The sequence below is a fragment of the Doryrhamphus excisus genome, chromosome 21 (assembly GCF_030265055.1).
Source record: "Doryrhamphus excisus isolate RoL2022-K1 chromosome 21, RoL_Dexc_1.0, whole genome shotgun sequence".
NCBI classification, from domain to species: Eukaryota; Metazoa; Chordata; class Actinopteri; order Syngnathiformes; family Syngnathidae; genus Doryrhamphus; species Doryrhamphus excisus.
In genome coordinates, this window is record NC_080486.1 from 3841064 (window position 1) to 3860000 (window position 18937).

The window sequence follows — 18937 nt, forward strand, 5'->3', positions numbered from 1 at the left end:
CAGTTAAATCATTCTCTTCATGTAGTCTACCAGCAGTCTAGCATTTTTGGCAGTTTGACAAACTGTCCGTCAGTTTTTTTTGCCATCATTGGTCAGTCCCTTGTCATTTTCATGCAGTCATTGGTCCGTCGACCTGTAAATCATTGCAAGTAGCCTTACTGGTCAGTTAAATCATTCTCTTCATGTAGTCTACCTGCAGTCCAGTATTTTTGCCAGTTTGACAAACTGTCCGTCAGTTTTTTTTTGCCATCATTGGTCGGTCTATATGTCAATCTTTCCAAGCAGTATCACTGTTAGTCCATATACTTGTCAGTCATTACAAGCAGTGTCACTCAGTCATTACGGTTCCATCAGTGATCATACCAACATTGGTCAGTCCCTTGTCATTTTTATGCAGTCATTGGTCGGTCTACCTGGCGGTCAATACAGTTTTCATCCATCAGTTATCTTGCCAAGACTGGTCGGTCTAGATCTTCCAGGTCAGTCTAGATGGTCTTCTGTCATCTCAATGCAGTCATTGGGCTGTCTACCTGGCGGTCATTACAGTCATCTTAACTGATTGGTTGATTCCGTCAGACTACACAGTATGTCAGCCTTTATTAGCAGCATCACAGTCTTCATGCAGTCATTGGTCCATCTACCTGTCAGTCAATACAGTTTTCATCCATCAGTTTTTTTGCCAAGACATTGGTCAGTCCCTTGTCATTTTATGCAGTCATTGGTCTGTCTACCTGGCGGTCAATACAGTTTTCATCCATCAGTTTTCTTGCCAAGACTGGTCGGTCTAGATCTTCTAGGTCGGTCTAGATGTTAGTCTTCTGTCATCTCAATGCAGTCATTGGTCTGTCTACCTGGCGGTCATTACAGTCATCTTCACTGATTGGTTGATTCCGTCAGATTGGTCACAGTATGTCAGACTTCATTAGCAGCATCACAGTCTTCATGCAGTCATTGGTCCATCTACCCGTCAGTCAATACAGTTTTAATCCATCAGTTTTCTTGCCAAGATTGGTCGGTCTAGATGTCAGTCTTCTGTCATCTCAATGCAGTCATTGGTCTGTCTACCTGGCGGTCATTACAGTCATCTTCACTGATTGGTTGATTCCGGCAGATTGGTCAGACTACCCAGTATGTCAGCCTTTATTGCAGTCATGCAGTCATTGGTCCATCTACCCGTCAGTCAATACAGTTTTCATCTATCAGTTTTCTTGCCAAGATTGGTCGGTCTGGATGTCAGTCTTCTGTCATCTCAATGCAGTCATTGGTCTGTCTACCTGCCGATCATTACAGTCATATTCACCGATTGGTGTTTTCTCGCCAACATTGGTCAGTCTACAGTCGATACCGTAGCGATGATCCTCACGTTAACCGCGTAAAAATCACATACGAGAGATATGGAATGTTGTCAAGTGATAAAAGTCGAGTGGACTTAAATGATGCCTTCAGGGTCCTGCATTTGCATTACTATTTCCCAATTAAAACCACATGGTAGAATATGTTGAAATATTTATTCATGATTTAACACACATCAGCAAGTACCTTGCAAAGTATCCATAATGTACTATTTGATATTAATTTCCACATCGACTTATGTATTCTTTTTTTGTTGGTATATTTTTGGAGATATATTTGTACTAATACCAACTTGATGGTGAATGACTTTATGATGGAAGAAGGGCGGAGTCACTAGTCACCACAGTAGACATTAGACATGTAGCCTTAGGCTACGCCACACACACACACACACACACACTCTATACATGTACAGCATGTACATATATCAGTACAAAAAAAACATGCCCAGAGCTTGAATTTTAATTATGCTACTTTATTAAATAGTAATCACTGCAATGTTACATGGGCATAATTTATTACATTTCTAATGAAGGACACATGGAAGAAATATGCACACTCCACACATCATCTGGCTGCTAATTCCTGGACATTCCATTTGGCGCGTACATGTTTTGGAACAGCTGTCGCGACGGAATAATTTATCGAAACAAATGCTCTTTATGCCGGGGCTCCTATTTAATGTGACCGGTACTAAAAGATGCAATACTGATGGCATGCAATATGCATGAAATTATGCTAATGCTCAACACGTATAAATGGATGTATGGTCAGTGTACACATGTTATACTCAGCACATTGACTAATGAATGTCATAATTATTGATATTGGCAAGATGCGTACCGTACTGTAAACCTTGAGTGGCGCCATCAGCAGGGAACATGTTTGTTGTGTTTGTGTGCCGTAGTAAAGAACAGCGCTACATTGGGACCTATTTATTTTTTAACTTTTTTTTTGTACACGGCACGGCAAAAAAAACTGTAGTACATTACTTCCTGTCGTCATGCGACCCGTTCAGATGGCACACAACTGATTTCTGAGCAACATTTGCAATAAAAATGAAAAAAATCAAAGTGAAGAAAGCTAAAAACTTAACACTTGAGCGTTGTTTGTCAACCCTGACAAAGAGCTATAAAAGCAAGTGCTGTTAGCAATGCTAACATTAGCATGCTAACAACTAGCATAGTAGTGTCTACTTATGAAAATGGCTGAAAATGCTACTATGCTGATGTTAGCATGTTATCAATGCTGACTTGCCAATGTTAGCATGCTAACACCTAGCATGATATTGCTAATTTTTCATATACGTGTCAATGCTATTTACATATATGACTATGTACATCTATATAAATCAATGCTATTTAGTACATATATGACTATGTAAATAGCATGCCAGTATGCTAACATTGCTAACACCTAGCATTATTGTACAATGTCCCAGCAAGGCAAAACGTCCCGAACAAGTGGTCTAACCGTTTTTACTACTAACATGACATCAGCTACTATGCTGTTAACATGCTAACAACTAGCATAGTAGTGTCTACTTGTGAAAATGGCTAAAAATGCTACTATGCTGATTTATCAATGCTGACTTGCCAATGTTAGCATGCTAACACCTAGCATGATATTACTAATTTTTCATATATGTGTCAATGCTATTTACATATGACTATGTACATCTATATAAATCAATGCTATTTAGTACATATATGACTATGTAAATAGCATGCCAGTATGCTAACATTGCTAACACCTAGCATGATATTGCTAATTGTTCATATATGTGTCAATGCTATTTACATATAAGTGGTGGGTTTTTGGCTTCTTAAGTCGCTAACTGGTTAGCTTGTTAGCTAACAAAGGGCCAAGGGTGTAAACAGTGAATAATAGGAGTGTAAAAGTGACTATAGGGGTGTTAGTTTATGCCCAGAGGGCTCTAATAATGTTAAAAAAAACATATTTAGAAGGTCATAAACAGTTTTTTTATGCAGTAATAAAAGTCGCTAACTGGCTAGCTTGTTAGCTAACAAAGGGCCAGTGAATAATAGGAGTGTAAAAGTGACTATAGGGGTGTTAGTTAATGTCTAGAGGGCTCTAACAATGTTAAAAAACATATTTAGAAGGTCATCAACAGTTTTTTATGCAGTAATAAAAGTCGCTAACTGGCTAGCTTGTTAGCTAACAAAGGGCCAGTGAATAATAGGAGTGTAAGAGTGATTATAGGGATGTTAGTTCAAGTCTAGAGGGCTCTAATAATGTTAAAAAAAACATATTTAGAAGGTCATAAACAGGTATTTTATGCAGTAATAAAATACCAAACTATTTTATTTATAAATACGGACTTGTACTTCAAGGAAAGTCGTTTTTTGGTATTGTTAAACCACAATAAGAGGGAATACTGTCGAAAAATGTAAAAAAACTGCAAAATAATGTTACCAAAACATCAGAAACACAAGCACAATGTTGAATATATTGTTAAAATAATACCTGACATTACTTTCTAAAGGCGCCATTGGACGAGAACAGGTGTACCTAAAAAGGCCTGCAGAGTAAAGCATGTTGCCGGAATTGAACCTCATTATGTACGCTATAATAATCGTGACAATAAAATGTGCTTGAAGGCAAATTTTTTTTCTAACCAGAAGCAAATGGCGGTGATTTTATTTCGCCGTGCTTATGTCTCGACGCTGTTTATTTATTTCCGTCATCTTTGGAAAACAAACGCGTTCTCCCATCCCTCACACACATTATAGCCGACGTATCGGAAAAGCGTTCAGTATGCTCTTGATAGCTCGCTAGCGCCTTGCGTGCTTATATATATATATATATATATATATATCTTTGATAATGGCGACTATGCTGATGATCTAGAGCTATTTACTCTAAATGGGGCCATTATGAATGGAAGACTCCACCTTGGGAGGGCGACGAGGGCTCTGACAGATATATGGCAGGGCGCGGGAAAATAGGTGGCGATGATGAGCCACAGGAGTGTACTACAATTCCGAGCTTTCATTCTCTCCTTGTGTGTGTGTCTCTCTCTTCCACCTCATTGTCACTTCACCTCTTTGTCCTCTGGTTCAATTTTCCAATCACAAGTCAGGAGCAGTCAAGTGCCGCCATTGTACCACACACACACATAATACACACATAATACACAATACAGTATGTCTCAGAATGCTAAAAAAGAAAACACCAAGAATGACTTAGCCGCTGTTTCTTTAAAGCGAATTATGCAAAATTTATGAGTGCAGTTTGATCCGGTGTATCACTTTCACTTAGGCTCTTGTTCTGCATGTTTAAGATATAGTGCAGCACTTTGAATGTGTGTGTGTGTGTGTGTGTGTGTGTGTGTGTGTGTGTCTACGGGGAGCAAAGCATTCTCTCTGATGCGCCGCTCAGTCTTCAAAGAAACACTCAAATATGACTCAATTTCATATTTGACACGCTGATAATAATAATAATAATATATTTTTTAAAAATGACTTAAAACTATAAAGTCAATTTTCACTATTAATTAGCAGCCAGCATTCATTTCCCCTTTTGCTTTTTATCACCAAACATTTACAAGCTCCGGGGGTGATCATGGTAATATTACCGAATTATGGGATACATTCCCGGGGTTAATTAGGTTGTTCTTTTTAATTAGAATATGATTGGTTGAATTGGGGTGTGTTAGTTTCTGTTTTTTTTTTTTAAGTGCAAATGGAGGCAGGACACGCTGTGGCTAACAGTGACCTCTAGATGTCAGTAAGGGAACTGCATTACTGTATATACAGAATCACTTGAGGGAGAAAAATAAATCAATATATTATACAGAATAAAAATAAAAAAACTTTTTTAAATAAATGTAAAAAATATATTTAAATTAATTAACTTTTTTTAAATTAACTTAATTATATATATTTTATAATTATTTGTTTCATGTTTATTTACTGTACAGACATTTTCACATTTTTAACTGAAGAAAAGCTAACCACATTATACAGAATAAAAATAATACAAATCCACTTTTTAAATAAATGTAAAAAATATATTTAAATTAATTAAATTTTTTAAAAATGTAATTATCATTTTTTTAATTATTAGTTTAATGTTTATTTACTGTACAGATACTGTTTTAAGTAACATTTTCACATTTTTAACTTAAGAAAAGCTTACCACTATTATACAGAATAAAAATAATACAAATCCACTTTTAAATAAATGTAAAAAATATATTTAAATTAATTAATTTTTAAAAAATATATATTTAATTATATGTATTTTTTAATTATTAGTTTACTGTTTATTTACTGTACAGTGTTGTTTTCCCCTGTTATAATTATCATTGTAATATTATTATTGTTATAATTATCATTATTATCATTATTGTTATAATCTTTATCATGATTACCATTATTATTGTTATTAATATCACCATTATTGTAATTATCATTAATATGACCATTTTCATCATTATCGTTGTAACAATTTTTGGATTTTTTTTTATTATTATTTAATTTTACAGACTTCATTGCTTCTTGTAGAGTGTATTTGTGCTTTTATTGTCAAATTATTAGCCCACTTTAAGTGTAACATTTAGATATAATTTTTTGGATTGCATGTTTTATAGTCATATAAGTGTAAAAAGAAGCTAGCTTCTGGAAAAAAAAAATATATAAATTTGAAACGTGACAAAATTCAGAAAATATCCTACTGCCGTGAATGCTTACTTAGCGCATCGGGAAGGTCACATGACTTCCAAAAATTCCCCAAATGCCAACTAAAACAGGATATAGGCATCAGTGCTCGGTGTACCCGCCCATCACTCCCACATAGCGCTAACATAGCAACCTTCAGCTAAACACCGCTATCTTTGCAATTACAAACCCTGCATGTCAACCCCTTACCGTGCCGTCTATATTACACACATTCATGAGACCCCCCCCCCCCCCTCCCTCCTCCTCCTTCCTTTTTCCGCACATCTCATTCCCTCTCCTCCTGCATTGCACGTCATTCTCCGTCAATCGCCTCGTGCAAAATTGCATTGAGGCAAGCTGCCACAGTATTGAGGAATAGTGTCATATACAGGCAATTTCCTCCCTGGGTGTCAGGCGTACTTTACCTTAATACGTCTGCAGAAACTCTTAATAAAAGCGTCTTGTCTATATACATATCTCCACGGCAGGCAGGCCCGGGCCATGCGCTATACGTACTGCGTACGGCACTCAACAGCCGCTTGTTAAATATTTACCTCAGTGGTAGGACTGGAATCTGAATCCATGTGGAAAAAAAAACAAAAAAAAAAACGAGTAGTGAGTCAAAACAGACATGGACATCTTGTCAGGTTTTTGCGTGCTAACAAGTATTTGAGTAGTACTAGACGAAGCAAAAAAAACATTGCATGCTAACCACTTGTGTAACATTTTAGTATTTTATTTATCTTTTATTTTTGTATCACTGCAGTTGCAGAGCCGCATTATACTGGCGTCTTAAGCACAGCAATGAAACCAAAGCAAAGCAAAAAAAAATGTTATTCAGTCTGCATTCTTGTCCATAAAGAGCACATACAAATGCAGTAAATGGATTCTGTGAAGGTTATACACTGTTCATGAATACTTGCCTTCAGATGTTAAGCATATATACAATACCTGTAAAAAAAAAACATTACATTTCTTATCATAGAAATGCTATAATGACTTTTATGTAACTATAAACCTCCACCAAGGCTGAACAAAAGTAGAGGCTGTCATATTTGTGTGTAATTTTTTTGCTACTTCCTGTTGTGTGTGGAAGATAACAAAATGCAATTTTTTTCAGCATCATCTTCTGGCATCATCTCCAGTAGTGAGGCTCCAGGGGAGGTGTAGCAGCTTCAAAAAAATGAAGAAAAACCTGTAAAGGACAGAAGAAAGGATTAAACGGGATGAAAAACAAAAACAGGTAATATAATGTAAGGTAAAGTTGTAAGGTAATATTTTAAAACAGCATTTTTGGAGTGGCCTTTTATTGTGGTCAGTCAAAATTTTCAAAAAAATTTATGTTTTTCATCCCGGATTATCTCAGGTATGCAAAACAGGTTTTTCAGAACGGAGTAAACAAGAGCCCGGGATCAAAAACATAATTTTTTGAGAAAATTCTGACTGACCACAATAAAAGGACACTCTAAAAATGCTAAAGGTTTCCGTTAACTTCTGGCATCATCTCCAGCAGCAAGTGTGAGGCTTCAGGGGAGGTGTAGCAGCTTGAAAAAAATGAAGAAAAACCTGTTTTGTATACCTGCAAAGGACAGAAGAACGGAGTAAACGAGGGTCCGGGATGAAAAACAAAAACAGGTAATATAATGTAAGGTAAAGTTCTAAGGTAATATTTTAAAACAGCATTTTTGGAGTGGCCTTTTATTGTAGTCAGTCAAAATTTTCTCAAAAATTTATGTTTTTTATCCCGAATGGAGTAAACGAGAGTCTGGGATCAAAAACATAATTTTTTTAGAAAATTTTGACTGACCACAATAAAAGGCCACTCCAAAAATGCTATCTCCAGCAGCGCTTTTCAAAGCGTGAGGCTTCAGGGGAGGTGTAGCAGCTTAAAAAAATAAGAAAAACCTGTTTTGTATACCTGTAAAGGACAGAAGAACGGAGTAAACGAGAGTCCGGGATGAAAAACAAAAACAGGTAATATAATGTAAGGTAAAGTTGTAAGGTAATATTTAAAAACAGCATTTTTGGAGTGGCCTTTTATTGTGGTCAGTCAAAATTTTCTCAAAAATTTATGTTTTTCATCCTGAACGGAGTAAATGAGAGTCCGGGATCAAAAACATATTTTTTTTTAGAAAATTTTGACTGTCCACAATAAAAGGCCACTCAAAAATGCTATCTCCAACAGCGCTTTTCAAAGCATGAGGCTTCAGAGGAGGTGTAGCAGCTTAAAAAAATGAAGAAAAACCTGTTTTGTATACCTGCAAAGGACAGAAAAACGGAGTAAACGAGAGTCCGGGATGAAAAGCAAAAACAGGTAATACAATGTAAGGTAAAGTTCTAAGGTAATATTTTAAAACAGCATTTTTGGAGTGGCCTTTTATTGTGGTCGGTCAAAATTTTCTCAAAAATTTATGTTTTTCATCCCAGACTATGCAAAAACCTGTTTTCCATACCTGCAAAGGACAGAAGAACGGAGTAAACGTGAGTCCGGGATGAAAAACAAAAACAGGTAATATAATGTAAGGTAAAGTTGTAAGGTAATATTTTAAAACAGCATTTTTGGAGTGGCCTTTTATTGTAGTCAGTCAAAATTTTCTCAAAAATTTATGTTTTTTATCCCGAATGGAGTAAACGAGAGTCCGGGATCAAAAACATAATTTTTTTAGAAAATTTTGACTGACCACAATAAAAGGCCACTCCAAAAATGCTATCTCCAGCAGTGCTTTTCAAAGCATGAGGCTTCAGGGGAGGTGTAGCAGCTTAAAAAAATGAAGAAAAACCTGTTTTGTATACCTGCAAAGGACAGAAGAACGGAGTAAACGAGAGTCCGGGATGAAAAACAAAAACAGGTAATATAATGTAAGGTAAAGTTGTAAGGTAATATTTTAAAACAGCATTTTTGGAGTGGCCTTTTATTGTGGTCGGTCAAAATTTTCTCAAAAATTTATGTTTTTCATCCCAGACTATGCAAAAACCTGTTTTCCATACCTGCAAAGGACAGAAGAATGGAGTAAACGTGAGTCCGGGATGAAAAACAAAAACAGGTAATATAATGTAAGGTAAAGTTGTAAGGTAATATTTAAAAACAGCATTTTTGGAGTGGCCTTTTATTGTGGTCAGTCAAAATTTTGTCAAAAATGTATGTTTTTCATCCCAAATGGAGTAAATGAGAGTCCGGGATCAAAAACATAATTTTTTTGAAAATTTTGACTGACCACAATAAAAGGCCACCTATCGTAGTCATCACCTCCGTTATAACATCATGAATGTCTACCAGCTGGCTAACTCAACTGGTAGCACCCAGGTTTACGGTGCGGGGATCGAGGTTCAATACCCGGTCACGGCAAGTGTAGTACATTTTGCCATTTGTCCAGTTCCAGCACCTATCGTAGTCATCACCTCCGTTATAACATCACGAATGTCTGCCAGCTGACTAGCTCCATTGGTAGCACCACAGATTCATGGTGCAGGAGACCTGTGTTCAAATCCCGGTCAGACCTAAATAAGTGATAGGGCGTTGCCTTCCCACTTGGCGATCAATGAGGCACATTGTATGTAAATGAGGCGGGTGTAACTCCCCCCCCCTCAGCTTGAAATTATGCGGCAATAAAGATCCTCCCTCCAGAGTGATCCCGCCTCCAGATTAAATAAAGACCTGCCTCATAGATCTGTCCATCTGGATGAAGTCAACATAAAATGAAAAGTAGGTGGAGTTAAGTGGCCGCAAAAAACGGTATAGGGGGATGGCCGGTCGGGAGGAGGTTGGGGAGGTGGGGGTCGTGAGGGAGGTCGCGCGCGGGGTGGTAGAGGGGCTTAGGAGGCTGGCTTTTAAAAAACAACCGATACCGGGATTCGAACCAAGAACTCCCACACCATGAATCTGTGGTGCTACCAGTTGAGCTATCCATCTGGCAAACACCATGATGTTATAACGGAGGTGATGACTACAATAGGTGCTGAACCTGGGGAAATGTTAAAACAAGCAATAACAACACTTGGCATCACAGGGTATTGAACCTCGCTCCCCTGCACCATGAATCTGTGGTGCTACCAGTTGAGCTAGCCATCTGGCAAACACCATGATGTTATAACGGAGGTCATGACTATGATAAGTGCTGGCCCTAGAGGAATGTTAAAATGACCAACAACTGGAGTCAGCCTCAACGGGTATTGAACCTTCATCCCCTGCACCATGAATCTGTGGTGCTACCAGTTGAGCTAGCCATCTGGCAAACACCATGGTGTTATAACGGAGGTGATGGCTACACTAAGACGACTTCAGTTGGCCTCACCAGGTGTCGAATCCTGATCCCCTGCCCTATGAACCACTAACACCATGTGATTACTGCAAAGGTGTGCCTCAGACTGGCCACAATAAAAGGCCACACCATAAAAGGTAGTTTTATCACACATTGCAACATAGTAAGACTGCATTTTGTCTGGCCACATTAAAAGGCCCACACAGTCCCATACATTATTGCATAATTTGACAGGTATGCCTGAGGCTGGCCACTGCAAAAAAAGTGCCGTTTGATCACACAGCCCAATACAGTTGAACTGCACATTTCGGAGCGTGATTACCGCAAAGGTGTGCCTCAAGCTGGCCACAATAAAAGGCCATAAAAGGTACTATGGCAACATAGTAAAACTGCATTTTGGAGCCAGATTTCTGCTGTGCCTTAGGCTGGCCACATTAAAAGGCCCACACAGCCCAATACTGTAAAAAAAAGCATTATTGCACAGGTATGCCTGAGGCTGGCCACACCAAAAGGCCACTCCAAAAAAGGTGCCGTTTCATCACACAGCCCAACCAATACAGTCTAACTACACTTTTCAAAGCGTGATTATTGCACAGGTGTATCTGAGGCTGGCCACACCAAAAGGCCACTCCAAAAAGATGCTGTTTCATCACACAGCCCAATACAGTCGAACTACACCTTTCAAAGCGTGATTATTGCACAGGTGTACCTAAGGCTGGCCACAATAAAAGGTCACATCATAAAAGGTAGTTTTATCAAACATGACAACAAGGGTTAGGGTATTGTAGGGTAGGGTATTGTAAAGGTATTGTAATATTGTAAAAAAAAAATGTATATTTTTTACAATATTGGCCTGTGTGGGCCTTTTATTGTGGCCAGACAAAATAAAAAAAAAGGTGCCATTTGATCACACAGCCCAATACAGTCGAACTGCACATTTCGGAGCGTGACTACTGCAAAGGTGTGCCTTGGGCTGGTCACACTAAAAGGTCACTCCAATTTTTAGCAATATTGGGCTGTGTGGGCCTTTTATTGTGGCCAGACCAAATACAAAAAACAAAAAAAGGTGCCATTTGATCACACAGCCCAATACAGTCGAACTGCACATTTCGGAGCGTGATTACTGCAAAGGTGTGCCTTGGGCTGGTCACACTAAAAGGCCACTCCAAAATGTTACTAATAAAACTAATTACAGTAATAATAATATAAATAATAATTACTAATTAGAGTAAAAGTTAGAGATGCCGTGCCTACATGTAACTTTTATGAGTTTGAAGGAAAAGAGAAGCTAACATTTCCTTGGAATGCTTTGGGAGGCAGAAATACTCGTCAAGAGGGGAAACAGGAAGAGAGAGAGAGAGAGAGAGAGAGTGAGGTAAAAGGGAAGAAAAACGGCTGCTGGGTTTTTAATGACTTTCTGCACATTAGAATAATCTGTCATTTCAATTAGCTGGATTGTCATCTATGAGATGTCTCCCACTGCTACACACACACACACACACACACACACATATATATAGCTATACCTCCAGGTTGTCATCTGCACCCCTCATGGGAAAGAAGTAAAGGGTGTCAAAGCAACATATCACCACACACACACACACACACACAGCACCACCAACATACCAGCACAACTACACACATCCCTAAAAAACAAAGCGAGGTTTCAAGGGAAATTGCTTGACAGCAGCTTAAAAGCCAGTCAGGAATAACTTATCAGGCGAGGGCTGCCATCATGCCTCGCGGGGTCATTTCATTACGATTACCTCCTTAACTCAAAGAGAGTGACGAGAGAGAATGAGTAAGAGCGAGGATGGGATGGGGTGGCGTCGAGAAGGGGAAGGTGGGGGGGGAGGGTTTGCAGGTGGTAGTGGTGGGGGGTAAACTCTTCAAGATAGATGGAAAAGGAAGCCGAAGTTTTCAGGAAGTGCTTAACTTTTACTTTTCTTCTCTCTCATGCTCGGCTTTTTCAACTTGTCTCAGTAATGAGCTTACATCTTTTTTTTTTTCCTCTCTCTCCTCCCTTTTGCATGCCACTATATACAGTGTGTCATCTGCTCTTTCCTCTCTCCTGCGGGTATTATGGGATGTTTCAGAAGCTGGAGAGAATAAAAAAAAAGGGGGGGGGGGGAAGGGGAGGGGCTTCTCTTTCGCTACATTGTCTCTGATTTGTAAGGTCGTTGGGACATGTGGTAGAAAAACAACAAACAGAATATCCGCTGTAGAGTAGTCTGTGTACAGCCTGTATAGCAGTATGTACTGTAGGTGTGATCCACTGACAAGTAGCATCATCAGCACCATGGACAGGTCGCCAGTTAATCACAGAACGCAGCCACCTGCTTTAATAGAAGGCCACTCCAAAAATGTGCAATTCCATCACAGACCCCAATACAGTAAAATGACATTTTTTGTGGCATTATTTTTGCACAAGGGTGCCTTAGGCTGGCCACAATAAAAGGCAACTCCAAAACCGGGCAATTTAAACACATACCCAAATACAGGAAAGCTGCACATTTTGAGGCATGATTATAGCACAGGTGTACCTTACACTGGCCACAATAAAAGGCCACCCCAAACATGTACAATTTAATGTCACAGCCCAATACAATAAAACTGCTCATTTCGTAGCATGATAATAGCACAAATGTGCCTTAGGCTGGTCACACTAAAAGGCCACTCCAAAAATGTACAATTTCATCTCACAGCCCAAAATAGGAAAATTGCGCAGTTTATAGCATGATTACAGCACAGATGTGCATTAGGCTGGTCACAATAAAAGGTCATGTCACAGCCCAATACAACTAAACATTTTGTAACATGATTATAGCACAAGTGTGCCTTAGCTTGGCCACACTAAAAGGTCACCCCAAAAATGTACAATTTAATGTCACAGCCCAATACAACTAAACATGATTATAGCACAAGTGTGCCTTAGGCTGGCCACACTAAAAGGTCACCCCAAAAATGTACAATTTAATGTCACAGCCCAATACAGTAAAACTGCACATTTTGTAACGTGATTTAAGCACAGGTGTGCTATAGGCTGGTCACACTAAAAGGTCACTCCAAAATTTGCCATTTCATCTCACAGCCCAACATAGGAAAATTGCAGTTCACACCATGATTACAGCACAGGGTTTCCTTATGCTGGCCGCAATAAAAGGCCACTCCAAAATATGCAATTTCATCACATAGCCCAATGCAGGAAACGTTCACAGTTGATAGCATGATTAGCCTTTTAGTTCAGCCTTAAGCTGGCCACAATAAAAGGCCACTCCAAAGTGTGTACTTTCATCACATATCCCAATACAGTAAAGCCGCACATTTGGTAGCATGATAAGTGCACATGTGGCTGGCCACAATAAAAGGCCAATTACTGGAAGAACAACAAAGACCTAGCTAGAAACACAAACCGGCACCCATATTATGTGTCTAGCCTTCATAGCATCAGTCAGTATGGAACCAGACCTGTTCAATTCCACCAGCACACACCAGACCCTTTAGTGAGACGCTCCACTATATCACTTCAGCCCAATGATGCATTCGAGGACATCTTGTGTATTTCCCCCCTCAAGGCCGTGTGTTAAGAGATGATGTTATGATTGCTAATTATGCTGGGACGAAGCCCGGAAGACATGCTCTGGTTTTTGTCCGGCCTTCCTTGCTTTGCCAGCTCCAGATAATATTTAGGAAATGTAGACGTTCCTGGGACTCTTTAGGCAGCGTCCTGATAATGGGAGACAGATGGGAGTCTGCTATGGATTAGGATCATCTTTTCATCTATCTGTGGGAACACCTTCTCCACTGTGGTATTCCGAGTCCAGTGTTAAGCATTGCCTTTAGACAACAAGTGTGGGTGTGGATAGTGGATAGTGGATAAGTTTAAGTTCAGAGTTTATGACTAGAAAGTATTATATATTGTTACTATTGTTGAGTATTTCTACTACATGGCATTTCTTCAAATTTCCATGATTTTGTAAACAAATAATTTATTATTATTATTATTATTTAATATTTTATTAATTTTATTATTTTTTTAAATTCAGATTTTATTTAATTTTTTTTGCTTTGAATTTTTACAAGTGCATTTAATTTTTTTATTTTTTTAATTGTTTAGAATTTTTGTCAACTGAATTTTTATAACCCCGTATTTTAACATAACTGAAATTTTAAACATCGCATTTTAATAATAGCTCAATGGCATTTTCTGTTTAACTTATATATATAAAATATATTAAAATGTATTAAATTTATTATATATATATATATAAAATATATTAAATATATATATTTACAAAATTTTTATGTTAAATTGAAATATTGAAATATATTACAATTTATAAAATTTATTATAAAAATTTTAATATATTATATATATATATATATATATATATATATATATATATATATATATATATATATATGCAAAATTGAGTAATAAAGACCCTTTGTCTCCATTTTCGTAGAAAATTTGTGGTATTTTTTTGCTTTGAATTTTTATAAATGTATTTAATATTAATTTTTTTAATTGTTTAGAATTTTTGTGAACTGAATTTTTATAACCCCCGTATTTTAACACAACTGAATTTTTAAACATCACATTTTAATATCGCGTTCATATTTAACATCGCCATTTTCCATATAACTTATATTAAATATATTAAAAATATTTTTTTAATTTTATTAAAATATATTATTTATTTATTATTTAATTGAATATATATTAAAATATATTAAATATAAATATATACATATATATTCACAAAATTAAAATGCAAAATTGAGTAATAAAGACCCTTTGTCTCCATTTTTGTAGAAAATAACCAAAACCTCATTTGTGGTAATTACTCAGCGAGTAATATATACTTCCTGTGTACTTATATGCGACATTCTACTTCCCCAACATCCCATAAAGCCTCATCAATTTCATCACTAGACATAATTTAGCCCAGACGAATGCATTATGGCCAAGAAACTAAAGTTTCCTGTTTGTCTTATCCTGATTATAAAAGCAAGCTGGCGTTATTTACACACAGCATCTCATGTGAAATTAATTCTAATGATCCCCAGATAGAGTTTATGTTGTGTATCACGCTTATTCCCCGATTCAATCTCCATTTTGGTTGCCACTGATGGTAATGACGCCACTTCATGGCTGTGCACCACTCCTTCCCCCTCTTTTATCTTCATTTGGGCTTTTCTGTTTGCTTCCCTATATCCTTTGTTCCCCATCTTCCTGCGTCGTCTTTTTCATCTTTCTATATCTGCCGTGCTAAGCCCCCCCACCCTCCCCCGTCCCTCCGCCCTTCGCCCTCCCCGCAGAGAAGCAATGGCTGACAGGATAAGAAACATCCGTCATGTGAGACAGAGAGCAGGAAAGGAAAGATGGAGAGTGACAAAGCTTTTACGATGGTGTGTGTAAATACCGCAGACGCATACACTTATGTGTTTATGCGAGTAAATGTACATACGAGTGGCCAAACGCCGCTCTTTCGGGGCTAGAAGAGACAGAAAATGGAGTTAAAAGTCGTCTGATTGGGTTACTATCGAACAAGGCTCAGATTGGACCAGTAAAACACTCCCTGCGTGGAATACGGTAAATTCATAAAGACACTAACACTCCAGACCAGAGCTAAAGGAGATCAATATTTGTGAAAATAGAGTGCTTGACTTCACTTTTTTTTTTTATGTAACTTTCACTTTTCTGCTGCTAACATAAACTTAAACATTTAAAGTGATCCACTCCACAATTTCAACTTCGGACAGAATTGTCTCGAGACTCAAAAGTCAAAAATAAAAAAATATTATGTGAAAAGCAGCTTAGAGAACTATTTAGCATTTTTTATGATTACACCAGGGCTGCACGGTAGTAAAGTGGTTAGCGCACAGGCCTCCCAGCTAGAAAACCCAGGTTTAATTCCACCCTCGGCCATTTCTGTGTGGATTTTGCATGTTTGGAAGGAAGGAAGGAAGGAAGGAAGGAAGGAAGGAAGGAAGGAAGGAAGGAAGGAAGGAAGGAAGGAAGGAAGGAAGGAAGGAAGGAAGGAAGGAAGGAAGGAAGGATTCCACCATAGACGTCGACCAGTCATGGCAAGGAATAAAAGTGTGATGATAACCATAGAGCCAGGAAATAGACAGTATTGCATATTATGTGAAAAGCAGCTTAGAGAACTATTTAGCATTTTTTATGATTACACCAGGGCTGCACGGTGATAAAGTGGTTAGCGCACAGGCCTCCCAGCTAGAAAACCCAGGTTTAATTCCACCCTCGGCCATTTCTGTGTGGATTTTGCATGTTAGGAAGGAAGGAAGGAAGGAAGGAAGGAAGGAAGGAAGGAAGGAAGGAAGGAAGGAAGGAAGGAAGGAAGGAAGGAAGGAAGGAAGGAAGGAAGGAAGGAAGGAATTATTCCACCACAGACGGTGACCAGTGATGGCAAGGAATAAAAGTGTGATGATAACCATAGAGCCAGGAAATAGACAGTATTTCATCACATATTGCACACATTGTGTTGGAAGGAAGGAAAGAAGGAAAAAAGGAAGGAAGGAAGGAAGGAAGGAAGGAAGGAAGGAAGGATTCCACCACAGACGGCGACCAGTGATGGCAAGGAATAAAAGTGTGATGATAACCATAGAGCCAGGAATAGACAGTATTTTATCACATAGTGCACACATTGTGTTGGAAGGAAGGAAGGAAGGAAAGAAGGATTGATTCCACCACAGACGTCAACCAGTGATGTCAAGGAATAAAAGTGTGATGATAACCATAGAGCCAGGAAATAGACAGTATTGCATCACATATTGCACACATTGTGTTGGAAGGAAGGAAGGAAGGAAGGAAGGAAGGAAGGAAGGAAGGAAGGATTCCACCACTGTGGCAGAGAAGAGAGGAAACCTGAAATAATTATGGCCACCTGAGCAGGAGAAGGAGGGGGAAGTGATTTAATTAGGGAACACCTGTGAGCATGAAGAGAACAAAGGGCAGAGTAAAAGGAGATTCAGTGTGTGAAGTAAGAGTGGAAAAGAAAGGAGACGATCCGAACTAAGAGCAGATTATTTTGAAGTCATTCAAGACCCTAATTTGGAAAAGGAATGAACTCAAGTAAATGTGGACACTGAAGGAGAAACTGAGACAAGACAAATGATCAGCGGTAAAGAAGAAAGTTTCTTGAAGCAGGTTGGATCCGAGGCTGTGTTGGACCTGCTGTCCGTGGCTGTTTTGTCCCTCCTCTTTTGTCGGCAAAAGCTAAGTCTGGTCTCCTTCCTTCGACTCTCCTGGCTTCCTCCATTTTCCTTTCTCCTCACATTCCCCTTGCCTTCTGGTTTCCTCAGCTCCTGGAACATTACAGCTCCCAACCCATACACCTACACCAGGGGTGGGCAAACTTTTTGACTCGCGGGCCGCATTGATATAACAAAATTTCCGGGGGGGGGGGGCAGACTATATATTTTACACGTAACAGTCCACCTGGTATTATTGTATCTGTAAAATTGTCATGCAATCTGCTGCTATTATTTATTATTTTATATTCATATTTAAATATTTTAAAAATAATAAAATATTATAATAATTAAAATAAAATTAAAATAATAATTATTATATTATTATTATGTAAAATATGCAAATATAACAATATTATTATATATAATTAATATAATAATTAGCATTAATATAATAAATATAATAATCATAATAGTTATAATAATAATATAATAATTATTATTATTTATTATTTTATATTTATATTTAAATATTTAAAAAATAATAAAATATTATAATAATTAAAATAAAATTAAAATAATAATTATTATATTATTATTATGTAAAATATGCAAATATAACAATATTATTACATATAATTAATATAATAATTAGCATTAATATAATAAATATAATAAAATAGTTATAATAATAATATAATAATAATTATTATTTATTATTTTATATTTATATTTAAATATTTTAAAAATAATAAAATATTATAATAATTAAAATAAAATTAAAATAATAATTATTATATTATTATTATGTAAAATATGCAAATATAACAATCTTATTATATATAATTAATATAATAATTAGCATTAATATAATAAATATAATAATCATAATAGTTATAATAATAATAATATAATAATTATTATTATTTTATATTTATATGTAAATATTTTAAAAATAATAAAATATAATAATTAAAATAAAATTAAAATAATAATTATTATATTATTATTATGTAAAATATGCAAATATAACAATATTATTATATATAATTAATATAATAATTAGCATTAATATAATAAATATAATAATCATAATAGTTATAATAATAATATAATAATTATTATTATTTATTATTTTATATTTATATTTAAATATTTTAAAAATAATAAAATATTATAATAATTAAAATAAAATGAAAATAATAATTATTATATTATTATTATGTAAAATATGCAAATATAACATTATTATATATAATTAATATAATAATTAGCATTAATATAATAAAAATAATAATCATAATAGTTATAATAATAATATAATAATTATTATTTTCATTTTTATTATTATTATGTGCTTGTGTCTCTTTTTTCAGGAGCACTTTGTAAACAACAGACCATGTCAAACAACGAAATTGATACAAC

General features: G+C 36.5%; 1 protein-coding gene and 1 long non-coding RNA gene across 6 annotated transcripts in view; one reads left to right on the top strand and one right to left on the bottom strand.

Annotated features, from left to right (window-relative positions):
- The window catches only part of LOC131109109 (cingulin-like protein 1), an 82166-nt gene that overhangs the window by 62834 nt on the left and 395 nt on the right, over positions 1–18937 (top strand). Inside the window, exons 20-23 of one of the 5 annotated variants that reach the window (XR_009120658.1) lie at positions 7156–7278; positions 7549–7670; positions 8221–8349; positions 8463–8652. The gene's annotated coding sequence lies outside the window, so the exon portion shown is untranslated. Of the gene's footprint in view, positions 1–7155; positions 7279–7548; positions 7671–8220; positions 8350–8462; positions 8653–18888 lie in introns of those variants that run through there. The other 4 variants (XR_009120657.1, XR_009120659.1, XR_009120661.1 and 1 more) reach the window with 4 other exon arrangements.
- LOC131109113 (uncharacterized) overlaps positions 6828–18937 on the bottom strand; it is a 52247-nt gene continuing 40137 nt past the window's right edge. Inside the window, exon 7 of the long non-coding RNA XR_009120666.1 lies at positions 6828–7230. This is a non-coding gene — a long non-coding RNA (uncharacterized LOC131109113). The remainder of the gene's footprint in view (positions 7231–18937) is intronic.